We start from the raw sequence: 21,964 nt of genomic DNA, 5'->3' as shown, positions 1-21,964 counted from the left end.
CACTTCTTTCAAGTTAAGACTATCCTAGTAATTACACCTTTTATATATAGGAAAGTATCAGCTGGGTGGCAGTATAAGATTAGTAAAAGAACCTAAAGCCAATCCTAATACTGGTTTCCTCATTTGTAAAATGAGAATACTATCTATTCTATTTATGAAGTGTGGTAACATATCAAAGTAAGAAGAATAAAATTACTATGCCATACAAAAGACTCAAAATTAAAGAAATTGGAGAAAGGGACTAAAATTCTGACATAGTAAAACAGTAGCTAATAAATTCGTGAGAATTCTATGATAAAGAAAAGGTATTAAATAAATACATGGAAGCAAATTTGTAAAAATCAAGAGCAATTAAGCCTTACTCAACTATATTGATTTTATTACTATATTTACAATTTCTTACCTTGTGGAATTCTCTTCTGAGAAAAACAGATACAATTTTGTTCCTAAAAAAATTTCAGGTAGAAAGTTGAAATGTTAGTTTCAAGACGGTCTATTAAAAATGAAAACTTACAATATGCTAACATGGTACATTCAGAATATTATGCTATGACATTTGATATTATGAAAGCCTGAGAGACAGTTGGTCTCTAATAACAAAAGTATGTGTTATAAAAAAAACATAAAATTTATTACTTTTATTACAAAAATACTTATTCTATTTGCTAAATATCAAGTCATTTTGCTAGGTACCTGATGATATGTGGCAATTTTTATATTCTAAAACAGCTGTTAAGTCAAATAGGTTTTGCTCTTTCTAAGATCTGATGTTCTGAAGGGTACTTTTTTTTTTTTTAGGTGTAATTTACACAAGGTAAAAAGCATTTCTTTGAACAGTGTTTTTTTTAACATATTCACAAAGTTTTGTAACCATGACCACATTATCTAATTCCAGAACATTTTCACCACTCCAATAAGAAACCCCATACTGAAGGGTATATTTTTAATCCTAGGAAGAAACATACTAAATAAATTTAATTTTTAAAAATATGCAAGAAGAGTAACGATCAAAATTATGTTGTAAGATACACCACAGACATACACTTCTCAGAGCTGTATGGTAGAATCTGTACTACAAAGTAAAACCAAAAATACAAGGTAACTTTAATGTCTACCTTTTTTTTTTTTTTTTGAGACAGAGTCTCACTCTGTTGCCCAGGCCGGAGTGCAGTGGCGCAGTCTCAGCTCACTGCATCCTCCACCTCCATTCTCGTGCGTCAGCCTCCCAAGTAGCTGAAATTACAGGCACGTGCCAATATCCCTGGCTAATTTTTATATTTTTAGTAGAGACAGGGTTTTACCAGGTAGGCCAGGCTGGTCTTGAATTCCTGACCTCAGGCGATCCACCTGCCTCAGCCTCCCAAACTGTTGGGATTACAGGTATGAGCAAGCATGCCCAGCCTGTCTACCATATTTTTTAATTAGATGATTTTCAAAGTAGATAACTATAAAGTTAAAAAAAAAAAGATTTGGCCACACTTACCAAGCTGGTTGACACGCCACAGCTGCATCTTACTTTATGACAAATGGACTGTTTCATCACTTTTGCATCTGGGCATCTACTTCTTAATGGTCATTTCTGAAATATAGGTTAAGTTATTAAGAATGCTACTCTTGAATATATTATAACAAAACTCTTTAAGGACAATTATCTAAATTGTAGTGACTAGAAAGAACTTTCAAAGCATTTTTTCCCCTTTGAGACAAGGTCTTATTCTGTTGCTCAGGCTGAAGTGCAAAGGCACCATCACGCCTCACTGCAGCCTCAATCTCCTGGGCTCAGGTGATCCTCCCACCTCAACCTTCTAAGTAGCTGGGACCACAGGTGCATGCCACATGCCCAGCCAATTTTTTAAATTATTATTTGCAGAGACAGGGTCTTACTACATTGCCCAGGCTAGTCTTGAACTCCTGCACTCAAGCAATCCTCCTGCCTCAGCCTCCCAAAGTGCTGGGATTACAGGTGTGAGCCACCATGCCCAGCCTCAAAGCACTTATTGAGCAACCTTCTCATAAAAAACATTATTAACAGGGCTGAGACTGGGGGGCAGGGGGTGATAGAAAACTGGCTATTTGTCCCACAGGACCAGAACTCTTCAATCCTCAATTCCTGTCACCCAGTAGGACCTTGCAACTCCTAAGTGCCATTTACAGACTGGAAAAAGAAAAAAAAAAAAGAAATATATGGGAGCCCTAATATAGTACATTCTGAACACAACAAATTGCTTATTTATTATAAACAATTATTATCATTAATTGTTATAAGCAATTATTATTTTTATTGTCAACTTTCCCCTATAACTAGAACGTAAACCACAGAAGGGGTTTTTCTTGGTTTTATTTACTGTTTTTTTTTTTTTTCTTTTGAGACAGAGTCTCACTCTGTTGCTCAAGCTGGAGTGCAGTGACGAGATCGCAGCTCACTGCAACCTCCGCCTCCCAGGTTCAAGCAATCCAACCGCCTGCCAAGCAGTTGGGACTACAGGCACACTCCAACACGTCTGGCTAATTTTTGTATTTTTAGTAGAGACAGGGATTCATCATGTTGGCCAGGCTGGTCTTGAACTCCTGACCTCAGGTGATTCGCCTGCCTCAGCCTCCCAAAGTGCTGGAATTACAGGCGTGAGCTGCCACACCCAGCCTACTGGTATTTTTCAAGCACCTAAAACAATGAATTCCATGCTATAAGCATTCATAAGGATTTACTGAAATGATCAATAAACTGATGAATTTTTTAAACTTAAATTGATGAAATATTTAACTTTCCAGTACTATTTATTTATTTGTTTGTTTGTTTATTTATTTATTTATTTTTGAGACAGGGTCTCGCTCTGTTGCCTAGGCTGGAGTGTGGTGACACAATCTTGGCTCACTGCAGCCCCCGCCTCCTGGGTTCAAGCAATTCTCCTGTCTTAGCCTCCCGAGTAGATGGGATTACAGGCACATGCCACCACGTCTGGCTAATTTTTGTATTTTTAGTAGAGATGAGGTTTCACCTTGTTGACCAGGCTGGTCTCGAACTTCTGGCTTCAAGTGATCCACCTGCCTCTGCTTCCCTAAGTGCTGGGATTACAGGCATGAGCCACCATGCCCAGCTTACCTTCTAGTATTTTAAAATGTCACTACCCATGTAGTGTTCATCCTAGGAGCTCCAGTTTCAAAAGATATTCATATTATTATCACTTCCACTCTTAGTACCATGGTCCAAGTCACAATATTTTGCATACACATTAGTATAATAGTTCCCTGTCTGATCTCCCAGCCTCTCTCTTGCCCACCTCAACAAGTCAGTGAGATTAGCCATTTTCAAAAGAAAGATCATGTCATTCTTCTAATCAAATCCTCCAATTGAGTCCAGCTCAGTAGTCTAAAAGTCAAAGTCCTTACAAAGGCCCATAAAGACCATGATCTGCTATCCCCCACCCCATCTCTCTGACCTCATCTACCACTCTCTCCCTTATTCACCCCATTCAAGCCATACCAGCCTCTTTCCTTTCCTTAAACTTATCAAGCAGCTTCTCACTTCAGGGTCTCAGGACTTTTTTTCCCTCTGCCAGTAACAACAAATCAATCTCTCTCTCTCTCTCTCTCTCTCTCTCTCTGTCTCGCTTATTTCTCTTCCTTTAGGACTTTGTTTTTATAAGTCATGTCATCAAAGAAATCTACCCCAGTGTCCCGGGCAAGCCCAAAATAGCTGTCTTAGTTTTCCTTATCTGGCAAAGAATTTGTAAGGAACAGTAAATTATAAATTTGGGAGATGGTAATCTTCAAACATAACATCATCAATTTTTAGATCTTTCTCTGTGTCTAAACATCTGTAGAGCTACACTGTTCCTTTTAAAAGATTCTTACGTTCCTGACTTCAAAGAAATAATGAAGATGTATCTATCACAGTGTGGTGTTTTTAAACGGTTGTTTTGTTTTTAAATCATCTGTACCATAACTCTAGAATAGAGTGGTAAAAGATTTGAATTAAAAGAGTCCCATTAAAAACCAGAAACCAGCAAAATAAATGGCATTCCCTTTTCTCCCACTTCGTTAGGGATTTCTGTTTGGGATTACATTATAAGGTTCCAAGTAATCTCAGGAAGTTTAACTGCTTCAAATTTGTCTGTTACCTGTAGGTATCAAGACCACCAGGAAAGAATCAAAAGAACTCACTAACTCTTAACATGACTAAACTAGCTATGACATGGTAGGATGTTTAAACTTAATTATTTTTTCTTTAAATAAACAAACTCCCCCTAGACTAAGCCCTCCTCTGCCTTTTAAATATTCTATGGCTGGCAAACTTCAGGGTCTTAAGAGAGATAGCCAGGGGACAGAGAAAATAGCAAGTCTGACTCAGTGATCACATTTAACTCAGTGATCACATTAAACAAAGATACAGTTCTGGCAAGAGTTCTCTAGAATTGCTGCAAAACTGACTTATCCACATACCTTTCATCTGAACAATCTATTTTCACTTACTTTAAGGTACATAAAGCATTTGTTATGTGCCTATCAGACCTTAGGTATAAAAATAAACCAAGAGTACAATGAAAACAATTACCAGGGGTTCCAACAGTTGGATGATGAAATTTAATGTTCAAATCTGCTTTGTTTGGAAAGTTGGAGAGAACCCTTGAATATTTTTGTACCGAAATGCTCCCACTCATTTAGAAATCAGACTTTTAGCAAGTTCAACCACTTGAAAGAAGGCTAGTAATATTAAAAAACTTTTATTGAGCAACTTCTATGTGCCATATATATACATTAGTTAATTATCAGAATTTCTCAATCAAAAAAGTTAAAGCACACGGTGGTTACCTAACTTGTCTAAATCAGAGATAGCCTCAGGATTCCAAATCCCAGTTTGTCTTGTTCACTATTATAATCTGTAGTAACCTGGAATACAGTTATTAATGACAAATCCCTTATTTGTACCATAGGAATAACAGGTAAATCCAGGCTATTTATGTAAAAAATTTGCTCAAAGCCAGGCATGGTGACTCGCAACAAGAATCTCAGTTACTTGGGAGGCTGAGGCAGGAGGATTCTTTGAGTTCAAGAGTTAGAGTCCAACTTGGACGATGTACCTAGACCTTGTCTCTTCAAAAAAAGAAAAAAAAATCATTTAAAAAAAAACTTTGCTCCATTCTTGCTTCAGACAGGAGGACAAATGAAGAAAGATTCACTGCTATACATTAAGAGTAAACCTGTGGCATTAGGGGATTATTAAGGGCATTAAGGGGTGAATCCAAAGAATGTGCCACGCTTAGGTCTAAAAGAATTGAGTAAAAATAAGCTGGCCAGAGCACAGCACAGTAATTGGTTTTCAAGTCACTTTTAAATGACTGACTGTTATTCCATACACTTAGAAAAGTCAGGGAAAAAATGTCAGGGTTCGACAGGGTGACCACACAGGTGTTTATCAAAAGTTTCTGCACTGGCCAGACGCGGTGGCTCATGCCTGTTATCCCAACAATTTGGGAGGCCGAGGCAGGCAGATCACAACGTCAGGAGATCGAGACCATCCTGGATAACATGGTGAAACCCTGTCTCTACTAAAAATACAAAAAATTAGCCGGGCATGGTGGCATGCGCCTGTAGTCCCAACTATTCAGAAGGCTGAGGCAGGAGAGTGGCTTGAACCTGGGAGGCAGAGGTTGCAGTAAGCTGAGACGCCACCACACTCCAGCCTGGGCGACGGAGACTCTGTCTCAAAAAAAAAAGTTTCTACACTTTTCTGAGTATCTGAAATATTTTTCTCTCTCATCTATATCTACACACATACACACACACGTATCTGTTAAATTATCTTTAAAGTAATTTTTAGAATTTATAATAAAATTATTAGTTTTATTAATTTTCCTAATTTTCTTTTTCTGAAAAATCCTCTCATATGGAACACATTCTTGACATTATCAGATAACACCAATTGGCTTTAGTTCTTCATACACAATAGAATCTGATTTTATAAGTGTCATTAATGAGAAAATATTGCGTAGGAATATTTTCTTTCTGAATCGTAAGCGTAATTGGTTATCATTAGATTCAACTACTGCCTATCACACAGCAGAAGCAATATACCCACTGTATTTAAAAATGAAAATCAAGGTAATTCCTTATCAGGACACATTACCCAGGAAATGTAGCGTTTTTATACTAAGGTCCTAAGTTATTTGGAAAAAGTGAAAATTACTATCCCCATGATTAAAAAACATGCCATGTAAACATCAATGCAACTTACTGATTTACACAGAGAAACAGATTGATCAATTTGAAGTTTCCCAAAGGATGGGCCAGGCGCCATGGCTCACACCTGTAATCCCACCACTTTGGGAGGCTGAGGTCAGCAGATCACCTGAGGTCAGGAGTTGGAGACCAGCTGACAAACATGGTGAAACCCCATCTCTACTAAAACTACAAAATTAGCCAGGTGTGGTGGTACATGCCTGTAATCCTAGCTACTTGGGAGGCTGAGGCAGGAGAATCGCTTGAACCCAGGGGTTGGAAGTTGCAGTGAGTTGGGATTACACCACTGCACTCTAGCCTGAGCAACAAGAGTGAAACTCCATCTCAAAAAATAAAATTAAAATCAAAATAAATAAAGTTTCCCAGAGGACTAAATACATATGCTATCTTCTAAATCTTTGTGATCTGGGGATTATCAGCAAAAAACAACATTCTTTTTAAAAAAACACATACCATTTAGTTGAGTTTATGGTGTTAAAAAAAAAATCTCCCTCACAGTCTCCATTGCACTGATGGTTAATAAAGATGAAGGAGAGGAAAGAGATGACATACGTTTTCAAGATACCAATTATAAACAATACAACTTTATTTTTTTAAGCCTTGGGATTTTAGTGTTCCTTTCTCAGTAACAAAGACTTTGTGTGCAGACCTAGAATTAGGAACATACAAAGATAACGGGATGGTCTGTATGGTTTTGAAATCAATGTTGGGGGTTATCACCTGCGGCATTTGCTTGTTTTGTTTTGTATTTTAAGGAAATACAGATCACAGAGCATACACATATGCATTGTTTCTTGAAACTTTATCATACACACACAGTCTCTCTATAGTCAGTGTTTGTCTCATCTTTATCTCCTTTCCTTCCTTCCTCTTGAATACTCACACACAGTATGAATAATGCATATTTAAATACTTGTGGCTTGTACAAAAACATGCTACACACATTCTATGCATTTTTGTCATTCTATGCCATGACACAAAATGCATTTTTTTAAGTAAAAAACAATATGACATCTTAACATTGCGATTCAATTTAGAGCATCAAGGTAAAAACTTTCAGAGTGGAGGACTCTCCAAGATGGCTGACTACATGAAGCCAGGAGAAACTCCCACCAAGGGACTGGGATATCAGGAAGACTCATGCACTCCTAGCAAACCTTCAGAGGGACGGCATTAAGACCAGAAGGAAGAAAGACACAGAGCATAGCTGAAGAGGGAGGAAGCTGAGAACCCTACACAGGGCTACCAGGCACCAGGACTAGTTCCTGGCCCCCACTGATTCCTGCAGAAGTGGTGAGTTGACAGGCAAGGAGCAACCTGCTCTCACCAGGCAGGATTCACCTCTGGAATCCCAGCTGGAAGAGACCCCTCCACCACCATGGACACTAGAGTTGGCAGGCACTGCTACTCAGAAGTGGTAGCAGCAGAACTCCAGACTGTGCCAAGTCTAGAGGGTTTAGTGCTGGAGTCTCTGTAGTAGAACATGGTCAGGGATGCCCATTCCCCTAGAATTGAAATGCTCCCATAGGAGATTTTAGCCCTAGGGGAACTCTCAGATCTGAACTCTGCAGAGCTGGTCTTGTCCACGAAACAGGGCCAGTTTGACCTGAACATGCTTCAGTCAGCTGGCCTCTCCCAGGGTCCCACCCTGGCCACACCTGCATGCAGTGCAGACCCCTACCTGGGGGCTGCATCACAGCTCCTGCACTGGCAGGCCATGCCTGACTGGCAGAGTGCTCTAGCAGAGCTGCCCCACAGACACATACCAGGCTGCCTGTGCCCTCCCCCAACTGTGACCTCCCCTGTGCTGCTTCGCCTACAAGCACTAGCCCACAGCAACCCCTCACATCACTTTGCCAGCAGCCTGTGTGTGCCAGTAGGAATCTTGCCTTCCCTTCCCAGCCAGGGCATCTGCACCCTGCCATGCCTCTGCTGCCAACATGAGTGCACTCCTACTCCCTATTCCCCACCATACGACCACTGTCACAGGAGCACTGGCAGCAATGAGACCACCAGCCCCTGCCGCCAACACTGCTGCCTGCCCAAAACCAAGCATGGAGAACAGCAGGCTACCCCATCAGTGCCCCATTCCATTACTTGCAGGGACCCCCTGCCCTCCTCTAGCCATGATGCCGCCCAGCTGCTGCAAATGCCTGCATGGAGGCTGGCACCCTGGCACGGGCTAGCACCCTGCCACAGCCCACGTGTCCACACTGCCATTGCTGTTGGCACGTGCAAACGAGTACAAGGACCAAGCCTGCTGCTACCACCCTATGAAGTGCTTTGGCTGGCACTTGCCCATTGCAGTGTGGTGACCAGAGTTACTGGAGCACTGGAATTTAATATCTGGCCAAACCAAGCTTCATAAATGAAGGAGAAATAAGATCCTTTTCAGACAAACAAATGCTGAAGGAATTTGTTACCACCAGACCTGCTTTACAAGAGCTGCTGAAAGAAGTACTAAACATGGAAAGGAAAGACCCTTACCAGTCACTACAAAAACAAACTGAAGTACATAGACCAGTGACACTACAGAGCAACCATACAAACAAGTCAGCATAACAAGTTAACATCATGATGACAGGATCAAACTCACACTATCAATACTAACCTGCAATGTTAATAGGCTAACTACTCCAATTAAAAGGCTCAGAGTGGCAAACTGGATAAAGCAGCAAGACTCAATGGTATGCTGTCCTCAAGAGACCCATCTCACATGCAGTGACACCCATGGACTCAAAATAAAGGAGTGGAGAGAAATCTACCAGGGAAATGGAAAACAGAAAAAGCAGGGGTTGCAATCCTAATTTCAGACAAAACAAACCTTAAACCAACAAAGATCAAAAAAGACAAGGGCATTATATAATGGTAAAAGGTTCAATTCAACAAGAATACCTAACTATCCTAAATACATATACACCCAAAACAGGAGCACCCAGATTCATAAAGCAAGTTCTTAAGAGATCTTCAAAAAGACTTGGACTCCCATGCAATAATAAGTATGAAGCTTTAACACTCCACTGACAGTATTAGACAGATCTTTGAGGAGGAATATTAACAAAGATATTCAGGACCTGAACTCAACACCAGACCAAATGAACCTGATACGCATCTACAGAACTCTCCACCCCAAAAACAACAGAATATACATTCTTCTTATAGCCACATGGCACATACTCTAAAATCAACTACACAATTGAACATAAACAATCCTCAGCAAATGTGAAAGAACCAAAATCATACCAACCACCTTTTTGCACCACAGCATAATAAAAATAGAACTCAAGACGAAGAAAATTACTCAAAATCTTAATTACATGGAAATTAACCCACTCCTTAATAACTTTTGGGTAAACAATGAAAATTAAAGCAGAAGTCAAGAAATTATTTGAAACTAATGAGGACAAAGATACAGCCAGAATCTCAGACATAGCTAAGGCGGCATGAAGAGGGAAATTTACAGCACAAAAGGCTCACATAAAAAAGTCAGAAAGAGCTTAAACAACCTAAAATTACAACGAAAAGAACTAGAGAAGCAAGAGCAAACCAACTCCAAAGTTAGCAGAAGACAAGAAATAACCAAAATCAGAGCTGAACCAAAATAGACTGAGACACAAGAAACCATTCAAAAGATCAACAAACCCAGGAGTTGGCTTTTTGAAAAAAATTAATAGACTGCTAGCTAGACTAATAAAAGAAGAGAAAAGATACAAATAAACACAATGAGAAATGACAAAGACAATGTTACCACTGACCCCACAGATACACAAATAACCATCAGAGACTACTATGAACACCTCCATGCACACAAACTAGAAAATCTAGAAGAAATGAGTAAGAGAAGAGCTGGTACCATCTGTACTGAAACTATTCCAAAAAAACTGAGGAGGAAGGACTCCTCCTTAACTCATTCTATGAGGTGAGCATCATCCTGCTATCAAAACCTGGCAGACACACACACACACACAAAAGGAAACTTCAGGCCAATATCCTTGATAAACATAGATGCAAAAATCCTCAACAAAATACTAGCAAGCCAAATCCAGCAGCACACCAAAAAGTGAATCCACTACAGTCAAGTAGGTTTTATCCCTGGGATGCAAGTTTGGTTCAACACACATAAATTAATAAATGTGATTCGTCATGTAAACAGAACTAAAGACAAAAACCACATGATCAATTCAATAGATGCTGAAAAGGCTCTCAATAAAATTCAACACCCTTCACATTAAAAACTCTCAACAAACTAGGTACTGAAAGAACATACCTCAAAATAGTAAGAGCTATCTATGACAAACCCACAGCCAACATCATACTGAATGGGCAAAAGCTGGAAGCATTCCCCTTAAAAACCAGCACAAAATAAGGATGCCCTCTGTCACCACTTCTATTCAACATAGTATTGGAAGTCCTGGCCAGAGCAATTGGGCAAGAGAAAGAAATAAAGAGCATTCAAATAGGAGGTGAGGAAGTCAAACTATCCTTGTTTGTAGACAACATGATTCTATATCTAGAAAAGTCTACAGTCTCAGCCCAAAAGCTCCTAGATCTGATAAACAACTTCAGCAGTTTCAGGATACAAAACAGCTGTACTAAAATCACTAGCATTCCTATACACCAACAATAGCCATGCTAAGAGCCAAATCAGGAACACAATCCTATTCACAATTGCCACCAAAAAAAAGAAAAAAAAAAAAACCCTAGGAATACAGCTAACCAGGAGGGTAAAAGAGCTCTACAACAAGAATTACAAAATACTGCTCAAAGAAATCAGAGATGACACAAACAAATGGGAAAACATTCCATGCTCATGGATAGGAGGAATCAATATCGTTAAAATGGCCACACTGCCCAAAGCAATTTATAAACTACCAATGACATTCTTTATGGAACTAGAAAAAATTTTTTTTAATTCATACGGAACCACCACCACAAAAAAAAGCCCAAATATCCAATGTGTCCTAAGAAAAAAGAACAAAACAGGAGCCATCATGCTACCTGACTTTAAATTACACCATAGGGCTACAGTAACCCAAACAGCATGGTACTGGTACAAAAACCGGCATACATGTATGACCAATGGAACAGAAGAGAAAGCAAAAAAATATGGCTGCACAACTGCAACCATCTGCTCTTCAACAAACTTGACAAAAACAAACAATAGGAAAAGGACTCCCTAATCAACAAATGGTGCTGGGATAACTGGATAGCCATACGCAGAAGACTGAAACTGGATCCCTTTCCAACACTATCTACAAAAATCAACTCACGAGGGATTACAGATTTAAATGTAAAACCCCAAACTATAAAAACCCCGGAAGGCAACCTAGGTAATAACATTCTGGACATAGGAACTGGCAATGATTTCATGATGAAGATGCCAAAAGCAACTGCAACAAAAGTAAAAATTGACATACGGGATCTAATTACATTAAAGGGCTTCTGCCCAGCAAACAAACAAACAAAAATAAAACACCTAACAATAGAGGAAAAGAGACAACCTACAGAATGAGAGAAAATATTTGCAAACTATGCATCTGACAAAGCTGTGATATCCAGCATCTATAAGGAACTTAAACAAATTTTCAAGAGAAAAACAACCCCATTAAAAAGTGGGCAAAGGACACGAACACATTTCAAAAGAAGAAATAAATGTGGCCAACAAGCATATGAAAAAAAGCTCATTATCACTCATCACTAGAAAAATGCAAATCAAAACTACAATGAGATACCATCTCACACCAGTCAGAATGACTACTATTAAGAAGTCAAGAAATAACGTGCTGGCAAGGTTACAGAAAAAAGGGAATGCTTCTATACAGTTGGTGGGAGTGTAAATTAGTTCAACCATTGTGGAAAGCAGTGTGGTGATTCCTCAAAGAGCTAAAAACAGAACTACCATTCAATCCAGCAATCCCATTACCGGGTATACACCCAAAGGAATATAAATCGTTCTGTCATAAAGACATGTGCACATGCACATATATGATCACTGCAACACTATTCACAATAGCAAAGACATAGAATCAACCCAAATGCCCTTTAATGGTAGACTGGATAATGAAAATGTGTACATATACAACATGGAATACTAAGCTGTCGTAACAAAGAACAAGATCATGTCCTTTGCAGCAACAAAAGGTAGAGCTGGAGGCCATTACCCTAGGCAAACTAACACAGGAACAGAAAAGCAAATACCCCATGTTCTCGCTTATAAGTGAGAGCTAAATGATGAGTACACATGGACACAAAGAGGGAAACAACAGACACTGTGGCCTACCAGAGGGTGGAGGGTGGGAGGAGGGAGAGGAGCAGAAAAAAATAACTATTGGGTACTAGGTTTAGTACTTGCATGATGAAATCATCTGTACAACAAACCCCGTGACACAAGTTTACCAATATAACAAACTTGCACATGTATCCCTGAACTTAAAAGTTAAAAAAAATAAAACTTTCAGAGTGAGTTTTCTTCTGTCTTCAACATTACGCATAAGAGATGCATACAAATGTAAACGTCATCAGAGTCTGTGACTTTATTGTTTTTCATGAATTTTAATGCAATACACAAAACATTTACTATGAAGAGCAGCTTGGTATTAAAGCAGGTTTGCCTTTTATACAATCCCAGGGAAATGACTTACGTGCATACCAAAAGGCCTCAGTATTTGACAGCCTCTTCTTGAAGATGGTATCTTCATATCTGTGGGTCCCAGAGACTGTCACCCCATCCATTAACTTCCTCAGAAGTGGATGCAATTTGTATAAAACACACCTTGGCCCCTTTATTTTCTAGACAATAGTCCATAACTTCAAAAACAGAAGTCAATAAAAAAGTTACAACTTTTTTTTTTTTGAGACGGAGTTTTGTTCTTGTTGCCAAGGCTGGAGTGCAATGGCACGATCTGCCTCCCGGGTTCAAGAGATTTTCCTACCTCAGCCTCCCAAGTAGCTGGGATTACAGGCAAGCACCACCACACCCGGCTACTTTGGTATTTTTAGTAGAGACGTGGTTTCTCCATGTTGTTCAGGCTGGTCTCGAACTCCAGACCTCAGGTGATCTGCCCGCCTCAGCCTCCCAAACTACTGGGAATACAGGCATGAGACACCGCACTTGGCCTACAATTTTTTTTTTTTTTTTTTTTAAAGACAGGGTTTTACTTCGTCAACTAGGCTGGAGTGCAGTGACGCCATCTCTGCTCACTACACCCTCGACTTCCTGGGTTCAAGCGATCCTCTTGCCTCAGCCCTCAAAGTAGCTGGGACTAAAGACATGTGCCACCACACCTAGCTAATTATATTTTTTCTATGTTTTCATAGAGATAGGGTTTCACTATGTTGCCCAGGCTGGTGTCAAACTCCTGAGCTCAAGTAATCTGCCCATCTCAGCCTCCCAAAGTGCTAGGACTATAGGCGTGAGCCCCCTGGCTAAAAATAGTTACAATTAAAAAAAAAAAATCTGCGTTTATCTGCCAGAAGAAAAATACTATTTTTATTTGTCAGTAGTTCTGGTAGGTTCTAAATATTTTTCACCAGTGTACAGGATATAAAGACAATTTTTCCCACAACTAAACTCTAAGGTAACTTCTCCTAAGTGGGAATTGTACAAAGGACAATGAAAGAAGGAATGACTAATGTCTTCAACCAGTTTCCAACAAACTGAGAAGTAGAATTCATGTCTCATGAAGAGGTCTTCAATAAATCCATATCTCAAAGCACTCAAGACAAGCTATACCTGTTTTCTTTCAACTACTGCTATGAAATAGTGTTTCTCATGAAATCCACAAAACTTTTAGTTAAGATAAGCCAAATGAATTCAGTGGTCCTCCCTAACTTGTGCCTCCCTCCTTATACATAAAAAAGTGCTTAATATTTTGTATATAAATGCAATATAGGAAAAAAATGCTAAGAAGAAGGGCAAAAAAGACAAGTCCTATAAATTTGCCATATTACAACATATTTTTAGAGTAGGGGGAAATACCTGTGAAATCATTTTATATTTTATAGGTAAAGAAAATGAAGCACCTTATGAGCAAGGAAAGAAGTCAAGTTCGCAACATAAATGTTTTTCCCCCCAGAATTACACATTCCAACAAATCTATAGGACATTTTAGCTTAATACATGTCTAACATACATGTATTATATATGAATCAGAACCGACAGCAATGCTGAAGAATTTAAATAAAAGCATGAATTCTGAGTTAAAGGAAATTACAAATGGCCTATGTGCCCTTTAGGAATGGCAGAATTCCAATAAGAAATCTGTTTCCTTGGTGTGGCTCTTTAGGACAGTCTAGGCTCAGTGGATCACTGCTCTGGCCTCACACACCATTTCTTATCTAGATTATTAGATTCATCACTGGCAAATGCCCCTAAAGATTAAAAAAAAAAAAAAAAAGTACAGGTTGAGTATCCCTTATCCAAAATGCTTAAAACCAGAAGCATTTCGAATTTCAGATCTTTTTCAGATTTTGGAATATCTGCATTTACATAAAGAGATATCTCGGGAATGAGATCCAAGTCTAAACATGAAATTCATTTACATTTCATATATACCTTATACACATAACCTGAAGGTAATTTTATACAACATTTTAAATAACTTTGCACATGAAACAAAGTTTACATACATTGAACCATCAGAAAGCAAAGGTGTTGCCATCTCAGCCATCCATGTGGACAATCTGTGGTTGTGTAGCACTATCATCATTCAGCACACAGAAAAGGTAACTACAGCTGTGAGGGCTGGGAGAGTCTTTTTTTCTTTGTGGAGGATGAATAAGCTGTGTGTTGTGTGCCTGTGTTTTCACTGGAGCCCATGACATGAGGTCAGATGTGAAATTTTCACTGTAACATCATGTTGGTGCGCAAAAAGCTTTGAATTTTGGAGCATTTCAAATTTTAAATTTTTGGATTAGGGATGCTAAGCCTATATATGCCAACACTCTGTTTTCAAAAATGGACTACCACTCATTTGAAAACTGATTCACTAAAAAGTTTCTATAAGAAGCATAAATCTTCAAGTGGCAGAATAGAAGAATTATACATCAATTGCTTTTATGAAAAAATCCATTTTATACAGCTAGTACTGGATTAAAACAAAACAAATTATAAAGAAATAACAGTTCTCACATTAAAAGTTATATGCTAGGAAAGATCAGATGGAGATAAGGACAAAAAGTATAGTATACTCAATGTTGACAATTTAATATTTAAAGAGAACACAAATCACTTTTCATTTCATGGATTTTAACCTTACATCAAGCACATCTCCAGCCCACATTCAGACTGTCTGCAAAAGCATGTGTGTGGAAGGGCATTTAATCTACCCACTTTTACAAAGATATAGCTGCCCATTTAGTCCTAAAGGCACAAGTGAATAAAATAACATTATTATGAAGTACTGTTTTGGAAGTATAGAAAAATCTGTAGGACAGACTTGTACTAAAGTAATAATTAACAAGAGATGTGGTTTACGAATAAATACTCCAGTTTAATTGACATCATAGAAACTATGGGAGTTTGTCTTTACGATTTCTTCTTGCCCAAACCAAGTTGGATATTTCCCGGGTTAAATAACAGTTCTTGTTTATTTCTCCTAGATATCACACCTTTTGTGTGTGTGTGTGGGGGGGTCAAACTAAAAATACATAAACCAATATAAAATGTAAACTGGTAGAGAGGCTTAAGATTTACTGTTTACTCTAGGGAAAGCACAGATTCAAACTTTTTTTTTTTTAAAAAAAGACAGACCTCAATGACTTTCCTAATATAGAAAGGGAAACAGTTGCTTTTCAACGTACCATTAGAGTGAACAAAAGATTAAAAATGTTGCTTTCAGGGTAATGTGTGTGCATCCCCTCTCTTATTTGTCTTTGTTTCTCCCTCTCAAGGGGTGGGTGTGGGTGTGTGTATGTGTGTGAGAGACAGAAAGAGAGAGCGAGGGATGTTTCTCCCTTCCTCCCTCAGTCTCAGTCACTCTATATTCCCTCTCCTTTCGTGTCAGCCCGTCTCTCACACTCAGTAACTCATTTCTAAGCACTGATATTCAGAAACAAAGCATTTTATCAGATTGTAGTCTGAGGCAAAGTGAATTACAAAAACAGTCACAAAGTGAGGGAAAAAATCAGAAATTATTTAATCATCAGTTGAAAACAGAAAAAAATCAAAGGCACAAAGTTTCAGCTTTCCTTAAACTACCTAAACACATAAACGTCATACACGAAATCTTAATAAACATAGTAGGTTCAATCTAATAGATTTATTTAAAGAATAAATATATCATCGAGCTAAATACATCAGGACAGAAAAAACATTAAAAGTTAATTTAATTAAGTAGTTAGCACTGGCTTTGGAGTCATAGCTGTGAATTTATATCCCAACACTGCTATAACTAACTGTACAATCTTGGGCAGGTTACTTGCTCTTGGTCTATCTCTTAATTTCTAAAATGAAACTAGTAAGTTTGTTGCGAGGATGACACTGATAATTCTTGTAAAACATTTAGCATGGTGGCACATATTGAGGGCTTCACATTCTATCTGAAACATCAGGTGCAGTGAACAACTATTATTCTTTTTGTCTGCTTGAACTTCTCCTGCCATATGATTTCAGAAGGTAAAACACTAGTTCCACATCTTGGAGTTCTTGAGAACTCCACCCATCTTTTTTTTGTTTTTTTGTTTGTTTGTTTATTTTTTTGAGATGGAGTCCCACTCTGCTGCCCAGGCTGGAGTGCAGTGGTGCGATTTAGCTCACTGCAACCTCTGCCTCCTGGGTTCAAGTGATTCTCCTGCCTCAGCCTCCTAGGCAGCTGGGATTACAGCCACACGCCAACACGCTTGGCTAATTTTTGTATTTTTAGTAGAGATGGGGTTTCGCCATGTTGGCCAAGCTGGTCTAGAACCCCTGACCTTGGGTGATCCACCCACCTCAGCCTCCCAAAGTGCTGGGATTAAAGGCATGAGCCACTGCGCCTGGCAATCCACCCATCTTATGATTGCAGAAGGTTAAACACTTTCCCACATCTCCCATACATCTAGGGTACGTGTTTTGTCAAACACACATGTGCATCCCAGAGTAGCAAACTAGTGGGCAGAAGCAGAGAGCAGAAGGAGCTTGTTCTCACACTAATGGTGGAGCAGTTTCAGCAAGGTCAAGTCTAGGGCAGAGGTGGCAGCATTTAGAGTCATCCAGAGCCAGGTGCTGCTGGGACAGGCTGTGGCGCCCATCCGTCTGTCTCTAGATGGTACTGGCATCCTCACGGGAATTGTGCAATGTGATTTGGGGCATTGTTTCTGGTTGCTTAGCCCTGAATCTGGTTCTCTAACCCTCACAACAATTTGATAAGCCACTGAGCTCTACTCAATTTCCTTTTAAAACATATTTGAGTTGGTTTTTACTAACCAAAAATTCTGATTGACATCACGCAGGGGCGAAATCTATTCTCACCTGCCTCACCCACACAGAGAAAAAGAAATTTTCCATCTCTTCAAAGGAACTCAAAAAGTATTGTTTGCTTTTAACCAATGGATTTATCCTGGGAAGTCCTGGAATTTTATTTTTATAAATTATGGATAATTATTTTCTTAATTTAAAAAGTAAGAAATATCTAGGCAGTTTTAGATTTATTTCAAAGGAACACTGTCAAGGAGAAATGGTATCACAAGAAAACAACTCTATCCAAGGAGTAGCTTTCATTGAGGTAACAAATGATTCTACCATGCCTAAAACCAACCTAGGTATTCCCACCAGCTTTCTTCCCAGCAGGAGCTTTACACTTGAGGAGCCTCACCCCCAAGGGTCATTTTTAGGTCAAAAAAATTTTTTTTTATTATCAGAAAACCATATATATTCCTCTTTTGTTTTAAAAAATAACTCAGGCCGGGCGCAGTGGCTCAAGCCTGTAATCCCAGCACTTTGGGAGGCCGAGACGGGCGGATCACGAGCTCAGGAGATCGAGACCATCCTGGCTATCACGGTGAAACCCCGTCTCTACTAAAAATACAAAAACTAGCTGGGCGAGGTGGCGGGCGCCTGTAGTCCCAGCTACTCGGGAGGCTGAGGCAGGAGAATGGCGTGAACCCGGGAGGCGGAGCTTGCAGTGAGCTGAGATCTGGCCACTGCACTCCAGTCTGGGCGACAGAGCGAGACTCCGCCTCAAAAAAAAAAAAAAAAAAAAAACTCAGTAAAATGTCTAAATAGCAAAACTATTCAATTCTCTGTTAAAATAGTGCACAGTAAGTCAGTGCCTCATTGTCACAGGCTAATGCATTCTCCTCCTCCTCTGCCAGATTTCTCTGCAGGTCTATTTTACAGTTCAGTAATGCTTTTTCCAGTGTTCAGAATGTTACAGCTCAAATCTGTTAATTTTATTACTCATCAGTATAAATGTTGATACAAGGTTTGTGGCGAGGCTAAAGCTTGGGGACTAGTTTCCCTAGTCTCAGTAGCCAGTTACCATATGGGGCTGAAACTATGTTTTAATGAATAAAATATATATATATATACACACACACACACATACACACATATATATGTGAATAAAATCAAGCATAGCTTTTTTTTAAAAAAAGGTGATTGCTGACTGCCAACCTAAAAACAAAAAAGTTTAAAAAAGCAAATCTTTTCAGATTAAAATTTAGGAAAAAAGAAAGAAGAGCTTGGAAATGTATATCGTTGTTAATGTACAACCAATGTATTAAAAAGTTAAAAAAAAAAAAACCCAAACTTTTCCAGAGATTTGGGGGGGCAGAGGGTAGAAGTCATAGAATTTCAAGGTTTATACTCATGCATTAGAGCTACATTACAACTTACAAGTAGCTGAGGCCTTGAGAGTTGAGCAAATTACCCAAGGAACTTATCTTCTGATTCCTAGCTGAATGATGTCATTAAGACATCTTCATTTTGCCATTCAAAGTAAAGGTAACTGAAATAAAGTTAACTGAATACCATATGGCTTGATTCCTGAACTTAAAATACCAAAAAAACACTAAATCCAAAGCAAGTGATTTCAACTGTTTGTATGCTTTTTAACATAAAGTTCTGATTTATGATAATTCATAAATACTCCAGACCTAAAAGTGCAGAAAAGGTCATCAAGGAAAGTAAAAACTTTCTACAGTGTCTATAAGCTCATTTCTAGGTAATGTCCGGGATGTGTTATAAAGTAAAATCATTTTTGCATATATACCAAGGGCTATTTCTTAACCATCAATTATAATATATAAGTTGTTATTTACTGCATGCCCTCAGGACATATACCTAAACACCATGAATTTAAGTGTATGCCACTTAACAAAAAAAAATTTTTTTTTTGGTCACAATCCACCCATCTTATAAAGATATCATAATCTCTTAGGAAAAAGTTCTTCTGCATTTGGTTCTTATACTAAATGTAGTGTGAGCTTTCTATAAGGGAAAAAAAGGAAAAAGTTCACACAAAATCTAGGTCTTCTTTCTTAAATGAGGCTTGTGCAAGTAAGTCTTACAAACTAGCTATATTCGTATTTTATGAGAAGCCTAGAAGAAGCAGAGCTAAAAAGGTCCTAAGGCTAGCTCTGAATAACTACCCTGTTATAAAGAGTAATTTATGCTATGAAATAACAGTAACAGCCAAAATATTCCCCTCCCCCACCAAAAAGAGGTAAGCTAACAGACTCCTATTAAAATAAGGTGCAAGAACACAAAGTACATGAAACCCAAAAGAGAACAGGGAGGGAGGGTGTGGATAAAGAGATAAAAGGTTTACAGCAAGGAAAACAAACCTAAGACACATGTCCTGCTATTTCTCCTCCTTCAAAGTTGGCAGACACAGGTAACAGGTGACAGCTAGGTGGAGTCTGGCAAAGGCTGCAGAAACCTGTTACAAAGCAATGGAAGCTGTCAGATCAAATAGAACACTGTCATCCCTCGCTGAGACTGACTGAACAAAAGCTGGAGAGAAAACTCATTAAGGAGATAAAGAGTATAGAGAAAAACAGTAACAATAACAGCAGCAAATACTTACTGAGATATTTTTTATTTTTAGGTTACATACATTGTTCATTTACTCCTCAAAACAAATATAACTAGTAACACTGTGCCCATTTTATAGATGGAAGGAAAGAAATGAGATTTACAGAATTTTCAACAACCAACTAGCCAAAGTCATACATATAGTAAGACATGGGGGCCCTAACAAGGATATGAGCAGTTTACCACTCTTGTAATGGATCATAGAATTCAACGACTGACCCAATCCTCTATTCATTCCCATGTAAATCCACCAGTTCCGGTTTTTTTAAAACAAAACTTTAATTAAGTAATATCACGTTTCTAATTGAAACTGTGGGAAATAAAATGAATATACTAAAACTGATATATTTTTATTGCTTTTATAATTAACTTTGATGAACACTTTCTACCTAGACTTCTATACATTTTTATTCCATTTATAAAACATTATCAATGGAATTCTGGGTCAAAGAGTGCGCTTACATTCAGCCAGAACATTTGATTTTATTATTACTGAAATGATGAAGAGATGATGGTCCCTTTAGGAAAACAACTGTGTCTTATTCTCCCTTGTATCCAAAACATCTAGTACATGAGCAAATATTTATTGACTGTTTAATGAATGATGGAGGTTTCCCTTCCCTTAGCACACAGTCTCTGAGGGGAGAATTAAATACAGCAGGTTCCCAAATGAGAAGACAAATGATGCCAAATATCAAATTTATCGATGGGCTGCATAAAACCCTTCTTAGGGAGAAAAAAGCACAAGTATTGGCACTGCCATTCAAAGTATCTCCTAATGTTTAAAAGAGTTGGATATCTTATATTTAAAGAATACAGTATTTTAGTAGGTATGCAACACTGAAAGATATCACTTCTCCCAGTTTATCATCTAAATGGCACATTGTCCATGGAGATAATTTCAGAACATTTTCAAAGAGCTTCAAAGGGCTAACTATTTTACATACTGGCTAGATTTTTCATTTTGCATTGATTTTTATTCACGGGTACTAATGTTACTATAGCAGGTATCCCATAAAGATGAAAAACATATTCACTATAAGACAATGTGCAGGGTATTGAGCTAGCACTCTAGATGTATTAATTTAATGTTCACCACATTCCATGCTAGATATTATTATCGCTATATCACAGGCAAAGAAACAGAAGATAAAGAAACTTGCTTGTTTCTTTGAACCAAGACATTCTGGCCACACCCCTAATCACTACACAGCATTGACTCCAAGTAACAAGCAAAAGCAAATACAGTTTCTGGCACAGCTTTCAGTGGACATTAGTGATAAAGGGTACAATGAGAATATGCTTGCCAGAAAATAGGGTGTTCCATCACTTTGGATGGGCTATTTATCTATTTAGTAAATAATTATTTATTATCTATCATGGGCCAAGAACCGTATCAGAATATGTGAGTGTTTTTCAAACCTCGAAAACAGTTTAGGGAAGAAAGAAGCAGATCTTGTAATGAAGATATCTAGCATACAGAGACAGATGTAATGGAGATAGAATAAAATAGAATTATTCACAAGTGTCAAGACACAGAAGGAGTAATTAACTCTACGTAGGGCACTCAGAGAAGTTGCACAGAAAGGAAACAGTTCAATTGCAACTTGAATAACAGACCTTTAAAGTCTCTAGCTATAAGTTTCTCTCTCAAAATTATTCTCCACAGATGGGTCAGGTTATCACTACGAAAAGTGCTACAACAGTAGAAGC

The 21,964-nt window shown here is 38.4% G+C and overlaps 1 protein-coding gene across 7 annotated transcripts in view; it reads right to left on the bottom strand.

Moving 5' to 3' along the window:
• Positions 1 to 21,964, bottom strand: part of FRS2 (fibroblast growth factor receptor substrate 2) — a 119,410-nt gene that overhangs the window by 55,316 nt on the left and 42,130 nt on the right. For 6 of the 7 annotated variants that reach the window (XM_011929300.1, XM_011929301.1, XM_011929299.1 and 3 more), the window contains 2 exons: positions 1,484 to 1,579; positions 404 to 446 (listed from right to left, as the gene is read on the bottom strand). The exons of the other annotated variant lie outside the window; for it this stretch is intronic. The gene's annotated coding sequence lies outside the window, so the exon portion shown is untranslated. The remainder of the gene's footprint in view (positions 1 to 403; positions 447 to 1,483; positions 1,580 to 21,964) is intronic. 7 annotated transcript variants of the gene reach the window in all.

This window comes from Colobus angolensis, unplaced genomic scaffold (genome assembly GCF_000951035.1).
Source record: "Colobus angolensis palliatus isolate OR3802 unplaced genomic scaffold, Cang.pa_1.0 Scaffold80, whole genome shotgun sequence".
NCBI classification, from domain to species: Eukaryota; Metazoa; Chordata; class Mammalia; order Primates; family Cercopithecidae; genus Colobus; species Colobus angolensis.
Note: the sequence above shows the minus strand (reverse complement) of the source record. Positions and strands in the feature narration are given on the sequence as shown.